Here is a 6,873-nt window from a genome sequence, read left to right on the forward strand (position 1 = left end):
ATTCCCATCAGAGCAGGTCAGAACTTGCTTGGATCTAAAAAACAGAGAAACAGTAATGAGAGGAATGCAAGAAATGCCAGGCCAGGTGGCTGAGTCCTCAGGGCCCAAACACTTCATTCTCATCTATTGCTACAGTATGTTTACAGTGTGACTCTGGGGGAAAAAATAATGCCCACCCTCTCTGAGCCAGGCCACAGGCAATACCCTCTAAAAAGAGGCCAGTGAAGTGTGTAACTCAGACGATTTCAGAAGTGAGCTGTTCAGGTATGACAATCATATAAATACAGAGTTCAGGAAGAGGAGTGAGAATGACTACCCCCACCCAAGTCTTCTCTTGGGCCATCTGCAAGAACACTTGCCAGGACATGCCACCCGGTCACTTCTAGGCTGTGATCCACTGCCTTCCTTGGTCCTGATAAGCCTCCTCATTGAGTTAAAGGCTGTGCCTCTCCCAGGCTGGGCTGGACGGAACAGAACAGGAGGTGGGTGTGGCTGGGATGGCAGGTCTGGGTGGTGTGTAGGAAAGTGGGTTCCCTCTTTTCCCTCTGAATCCAGGTCAAGCTCAGGAGTCCCTGCCTCCTTGGCTCACTGGGCTGAACAGCTAATTCTTTGCAATAACATCCCTGGGAACAGGAGCAGAGACAAGCTTGGTTCACAAATCATCCAGAGTTTTAAGAGGTATGGGGTGGTGTTGGGGGTGGAAAGTACTGACTTAATAATGGGGATTTCCTCTTACCTAATGTCTCTGTTCTCAGGTCCCCTAGGAGCCACCTTTTATTTGAACTTACTGGTAAGTTGGCTAAGAGCTCATTGGGCTCTCTAGGGTGGGAACCCTTTCTCAAAAAGGCAGGCCCAATTCCATGGAGCTCTTGCCAGAGGCATGAAGGGAGAGGTAAAGAAAGAGCAGTACTGTCCTGGCCTGCTGGATGGGGATATGCCCCCCTCCTCTCCTGGTGCATCTCCTCAACTCTGTGAGAACAGGCTATAAGGATAAAAGAGCAGGGAAGCAAAGGAGCAGAAGAGGAAACCCAAAAAGTTCTGGGTATGGATCTAACATCAATGCTGGCTGAGCCTGGATTGCTGCACTGAGGTCTCTGCTAGTCCTAAAGTCCATGCACCTATCTTCCAGAAGTCTGGGGAATGGTTCTGAGCTTTGGAATAGGCTGACACAGATTAGATACTTAGAAAACATTTGTGGCTGGCTGGCTGGGTGGACAGATGGATGGAAGAAATAAAAGTTAGATGAATTCAAATGGGGAAATTGATGGATAAGAGATGTGAGGAATACTGGATGAACAAATAAGTGGATGGTTGGATGGCTGAGTTTGTAGTTGGCAAATTCAATAAAATAATTGAAAAAAAAAGGAAGGGAAAAAGGCAGGAATGGAGAGAGTTAGGAAGTTTTGTGGGAAGGAAAGAGTTGAGAGAAAGGAAGGAAGAAAATGAATAGATAGCAGAGAGGCGAGTGTGCGGATAAAAGTTTAGCAACTGGCTCTTCCCAAGTGAAAAAGCACTGGTATGTAGTGCTTGCCAACTTCTCCTACTAATTTCAGGCAACCATTGCAAGGCGTGTGGGGACGAGGTGCACATAGTTGGCTCACTCAAGACATTGGGAGCTGGTTTTTTCAGCATATCACAGAAGACTGATAGGTGATTGAGGTAGATTATTGATTGTAGGAGGGAGAATTTTTAAAAACTGGATTCTTGAGAATGCCACTCCTAGCTGTCCTGAGGGAGGAAAACAGGTTCAGGCAATCTCAGGGCAGTAGAAATCCTGGCTGATTTATGTCTTCCACAAGGCTTTTCCTCTGATCCAAGCCAACAGTGAGTTCTCCTTCATCTCAATTCCTGTAACATCCCTGTCTGTCATATTCAGAGGCTTTAGCTTAGACCACCCAATGTTATTGATTATTCACTCATTCACACAGATTTCTTGAGAATCTTAGTATGTGCCCGGCTCCAAACAAGGGACTGGTCACATGGCATGAACGAGTTGGAGAGCTCACAGTGTGGGAAAGGAAACTAGTGAGTCAGTTACTTGAATTTGGTGTCAACAGTGAAGGAGAGAATTCTGTGTGAAGGTCTCGGGCTACCTGGAGGAGGAAGAGCCCAGGATGAACTGAGAGAAGCCTGTCCCTTCAGCCAGGCTGAGCATGGCTCACTTCCCAGACACAGAAGCATCCTCCCCAGCCAGACAAAGGTGGTGTGGGATTTCCCTCTACAGCTATTTATTTGGTTGAATGCTGATTGACTGGTCGTTTGATCCTCCTGGGCAAGGACCCCTTCTTCCCTTGGGGTAGCTGATCCTCCCAAATGCCTGGTGGGTGGTCGAGGCTCCTGTGAATCCCCAGAGTCCAAGGCCTGAAAAAATCTCAAGGGAAGAAGCCAAAGAAATAATTGTCCTTCCAGAACTGACTGCAGCCCTTGCACCACTACGCCATGCCTACCCGCCCTGGGGCTGAACTAAAGAGCAAGGATTTCCATCTGCTCAAACACTGAGGTCTGAGGTGGGCACTGAGGACCATCTGTGGGAATGTGAAGGCTCCAAGAGCTCCTCCAGGCTGCTCACTGCAGCTCTGCCATTTGTACCCATGAAAGGTCCTAACTATACCCAACCCCATCTACCTGCATCCTTCCCCTCTCCAATCCCAAATCCAGTTGCATAGGTTCCACAAAAAGGCATTTCCTGATGATCTGAAGAGCCTATGTGTCACATGCCAACTGGCAAAAAAAGACCCCAAAGGCCATCTATCTACCATAGTGCCTGAGAAGGGCCTGAAAGCAGAGAAACCTCTTCAGTTTTAAAAGTTTTAAAAGAAAGGGATCCCATGAACTTCCTGCAATCACTCATCTTCTGTCTTATCCTGTTCTTCTAGTGCAGCTTTAAGTCTTCCTCCTGCAACACTTCTCCATATATGATGTGATGGTGAAGTCTGACCTACTGCAGCCCTGACAAAATCCCTTGCAAGATTTAGAAGGTAGAAAAAGCTGGTAAGTCCGGCTTGCAGAAAAGGATTCTTAGGAGCCAAGGTGAATTCTGCCTCTTCAGACTAGGCATGCTCTGCCGGTCAGCCTGTACCAGCCCCTTCTTCCCACCTATCAGCCAACTTCAAGCCTCCTCCCTGGCTTCTTTCATAAGGCATCTCAAAACTGTTCCCTCCTGGAAGCCTTCCCTGATTCAACAGGTGCAGTAGCACTCCCCACCCACTGCTCTGGCCTGATGATTCCCCCATCAACAGAAAAATCCCTTGAAAGGAGAAAAAACACCTAGGCTTCCTTGGAATTCAGGGTTGGGAGAGAGCAGCCAGCAAGATTACATTCAGAGATGTCTTCTAAAAGGCTTGCAAGGAGGTTAGACTTCAGGTGGAGGTGGCAAGGTAGGTAAGCGCAGTGCTCGCCTCCTGCCGTGCCCACATCAAAATTACAACTAAATTACAAAATAACCATCACTGAGAACCACCTGAACACTAGCTGAACAGAGGTCCTACAACTAAGGATACACAGAAGAAGCCATAGTAAGGCTGGCAGAAAGGTAGAGACTTGAGCCATCATACCCACAGGTGGCAGTTAAAAATCAGGAGGGTTATCTCAGCTGCAGAGATTTCCCCTGAAGGGCCAAGGGTCCCAGTACCACACCAGATTCCCCCACTTGGAGTACCAAAGCCATGAAGAAAAGTTCCCACCTCATCTGGCTATGAAAATCTGTGGGAATTACTCCAAGGTAACATGGAAGGCTGCAGTAGACCCAGGCCTTCTTCTAAAGGGCCAAGCATGGACTCACTCACACTCACAGTAAGCTCTAGTGAAGGGACAGTAGCTCAAACAGTGCCAGGGACAGATGGGAGAAAACTAAATTGACTGGCTTCAGGGCCAGGGCTGGAGGGGCAGGATGGAATTGCTGACTGGTGCCATCGTTCTTTTATTGAGGCCTCCCACATGGCCAGCAGGTGCAGGCAGGCACCAAATCTGAGTCTCCATTACCCTGGTTAACACCGCTCTCCCCACCCTGCTGATTCCCTGAGAGCAGCCTCGCCCAATTTACCTTCCCAGTCCAAACATCTTTCAGCAGCTGCTCCATATAAGCTGCAGGCCTTACCTGCACTGTGGTCTTTCCAAAACTCTCTCAAAGGTCCACAAACCCCAAAGAAGAAGCAGCTGGCCTTGGCGTGCCCTATACCTCTTGCTAAATAACCCCAAGCCCAGCACTAGTGGCAGCCGGCCTCCGTTCACAACATAGCCTCTCTCCCTGGTGCCTCCAAGGCCAGCACAGGCAGCCACTAACTGCAAATCGCTTCATAGCTCCTCCCAGGGGGCCTCAGGCCAGGCACAGGAAGAGCCTGACCTGGGCTGCACCAGAGTCCCTCCCAAGAGGCCCCAGAACCAACACAACTGGTGGCCAGCATCAGATTACACCAGAACACCACCCAATTAGCTTCACAAAGGGTGGGTTCAGCAGGGACAAGAGCTCACTAAAGCTACCCTGCTCTGTCAGATTGGCCCCCACACAACAGCTTCTTCACTGACTGCTCACAGTCAGTGAGGTGAGGGTCAGTCCCACCCACTGACATGACAGCAGCAATCAAGGCTTAACTACAAGAGAATACACAAAACCCACACAAGAGCACCCTTGGAACACCCAGCTTAGGTGACCAGGGAAACTGCACCTCCAGGCCCCACTAGACCACTCTGACAGTACCTGGAGATGTAGCAGATCTACCTAACACACAGAAACACACACAGGGTGTCAGCCAGAATGAGGAGACAAAGAAACATGGCCCAAATGAAAGAACAGCACAAAAAGCCAGAAAAAAAAGAGCTAAACAAAATGGAAACAAGCAATCTACCAGATGCAGAGTTCAAAACACTGGTTATACTCTTTTTTTTTTTTTTTTTTTTTTGGTGATAGGAGGAGAGATAGTGAGACAGACTTCCACGTGTACCCTGACCAGGATCCACCTGGCAACCCCCATCTAGGGCTGATGCCCTGCCTATCTAGGGCTACTTGCAACCAAGCTATTTTTAGCAACTTAGGTGGAGGCTCCAGGGAGCCCTCCTCAGCACCCAGGCCAATGTGCTCTAATCAGTTGAGGCATGGCTGTGAGAGGAAAAGAGAGAGAGAGACAGAGAGAGAGACGGGGGAGAGGGAGGGGTGGAGAAGTAGATGGTCGCCTCTCCTGTGTGCCCCGACCAGGAAGCAAACCCAAGACTTCCACACACCAGGCCAACGCTCTACCACTGAGCCAACAGGGCAGAGCCAATAGTCTTGTGCACTATTGGTGGGAATGCAAGTTGGTATAGCCACTATGGAAAACATTATGCAGTTTTCTCAAAAAATATTAAAAATAGGGTTACCATATGACCCAGCAATCCTACTTTTGGGTACTTATCCAAAGAAATTCAAAATACTAATTCAAAAAGATATATGTACCACTATGTTCATTGAAGCATTATGTACAACAGCCAAGATATGGAAGCAACCCAAATGTTCATCGATAGATGATTAAAAAAGATGTGGAACATATATACGATGAAATATTACTCAGCCTCTTAAAAAAGAGTGAAATCTTGCCATAATTTAGAGATTCGGTGAAATGTATTTTTAAACCTAAAATAAGTTAATAGAAAATAAATAAAAATCTTATAAGGAAAAGTATTTTACAACAACCTCCCCCACACACAGCTGAGACTTTACTACAGGAAGTCCTTCTTTGAGTCTGAGTTAGACACGGTAAGTGATGGAGCTGGAATTAAGGGAACGGAGGCTCTGGCCCTGCCAATAAGATAAGGTGTGATTTTATCTGTGAAGGGAGGGCACTGGTCCTAACTTAATGCTCAGATTGTTCTTTTGACTTCTTGGTATGCTTCTAGATATGGACAGCGTCAAGAAGGCTATGGTAGTTCAAAACCTTATAGCAATAATAAAATTTCTGAAGTTTAAAATTTTCATTTCTGCTGTTCTAATATTACAGAGTTTAACCTGAAATCAGAAGTGTTTCAATTATATGTTAAAAAGTACTCTAAATTGAGAAATTCTGTTTCTGCTAGCATATATTAGCTTCTTGAAAGAACTTTTAAAACAGGACTGATTTCTACCTGCCTAGAATTGTTCAGGCACCTACCTGAGAGGGCAATGAAAAGGAGAGGAACAAACATTTGTAGCGAATCTCCAGTGGGCCATGGTCCCAGCCCTGGACTACAGAGAAGAGAAGACATCTTCAAAGGCTCTGGTCCTGCTGGGTCCCTCTAGATTTAAGCAACAATCCCCTTACTCATACTCCAACGATTGCCCTCTGAGCTTTCCAAGCCTTCTGCCCCCTGAAAAGATACTGGGTCTCAACCATAGCTCTCAAGTAAGCAGAAACAAGATGCTTACTTGATGCTCACTTTTTCCCCAGGGAAAAGTGATCAGATAGGGATCTGGTGGGATAATCCTGACCCAGGACACCTTCATAAGGGGGAAGTCCACAGAGGGCTTTGCCAGCCCTGGCATGGCGCTTTCTTGACACTTACTTAGGATGCTTGGAAAAATTCTCCTGACATCCAGCTGACTTCTCCTGTGGCGTCCCATGGACACTCATAAAGGAGGTGGGATGGTTTGCTGTGTCAACTTGGGCTTGTAAGCTACAATACCCCATTATTTAATCAAACACTGGTGCTGTGAATATTCTGTAGAATGGGGTTAACATTATAGTCAGCTGACTTTAAGTAGAGGAGATTACCCTCTATAATGTGGTTGGGCTTCATCAAACCAATTGAAAGGCCTTAAAAGTAAAAATCTGCCCTGGCCGGTTGGCTCAGCAGTAGAGTGTCAGCCTAGCGTGCGGAGGACCCGGGTTCGATTCCTGGCCAGGGCACACAGGAGAAGCGCCCATT

This window comes from Saccopteryx bilineata, chromosome 1, assembly GCF_036850765.1.
Source record: "Saccopteryx bilineata isolate mSacBil1 chromosome 1, mSacBil1_pri_phased_curated, whole genome shotgun sequence".
In the NCBI taxonomy this organism is placed as follows: domain Eukaryota; kingdom Metazoa; phylum Chordata; class Mammalia; order Chiroptera; family Emballonuridae; genus Saccopteryx; species Saccopteryx bilineata.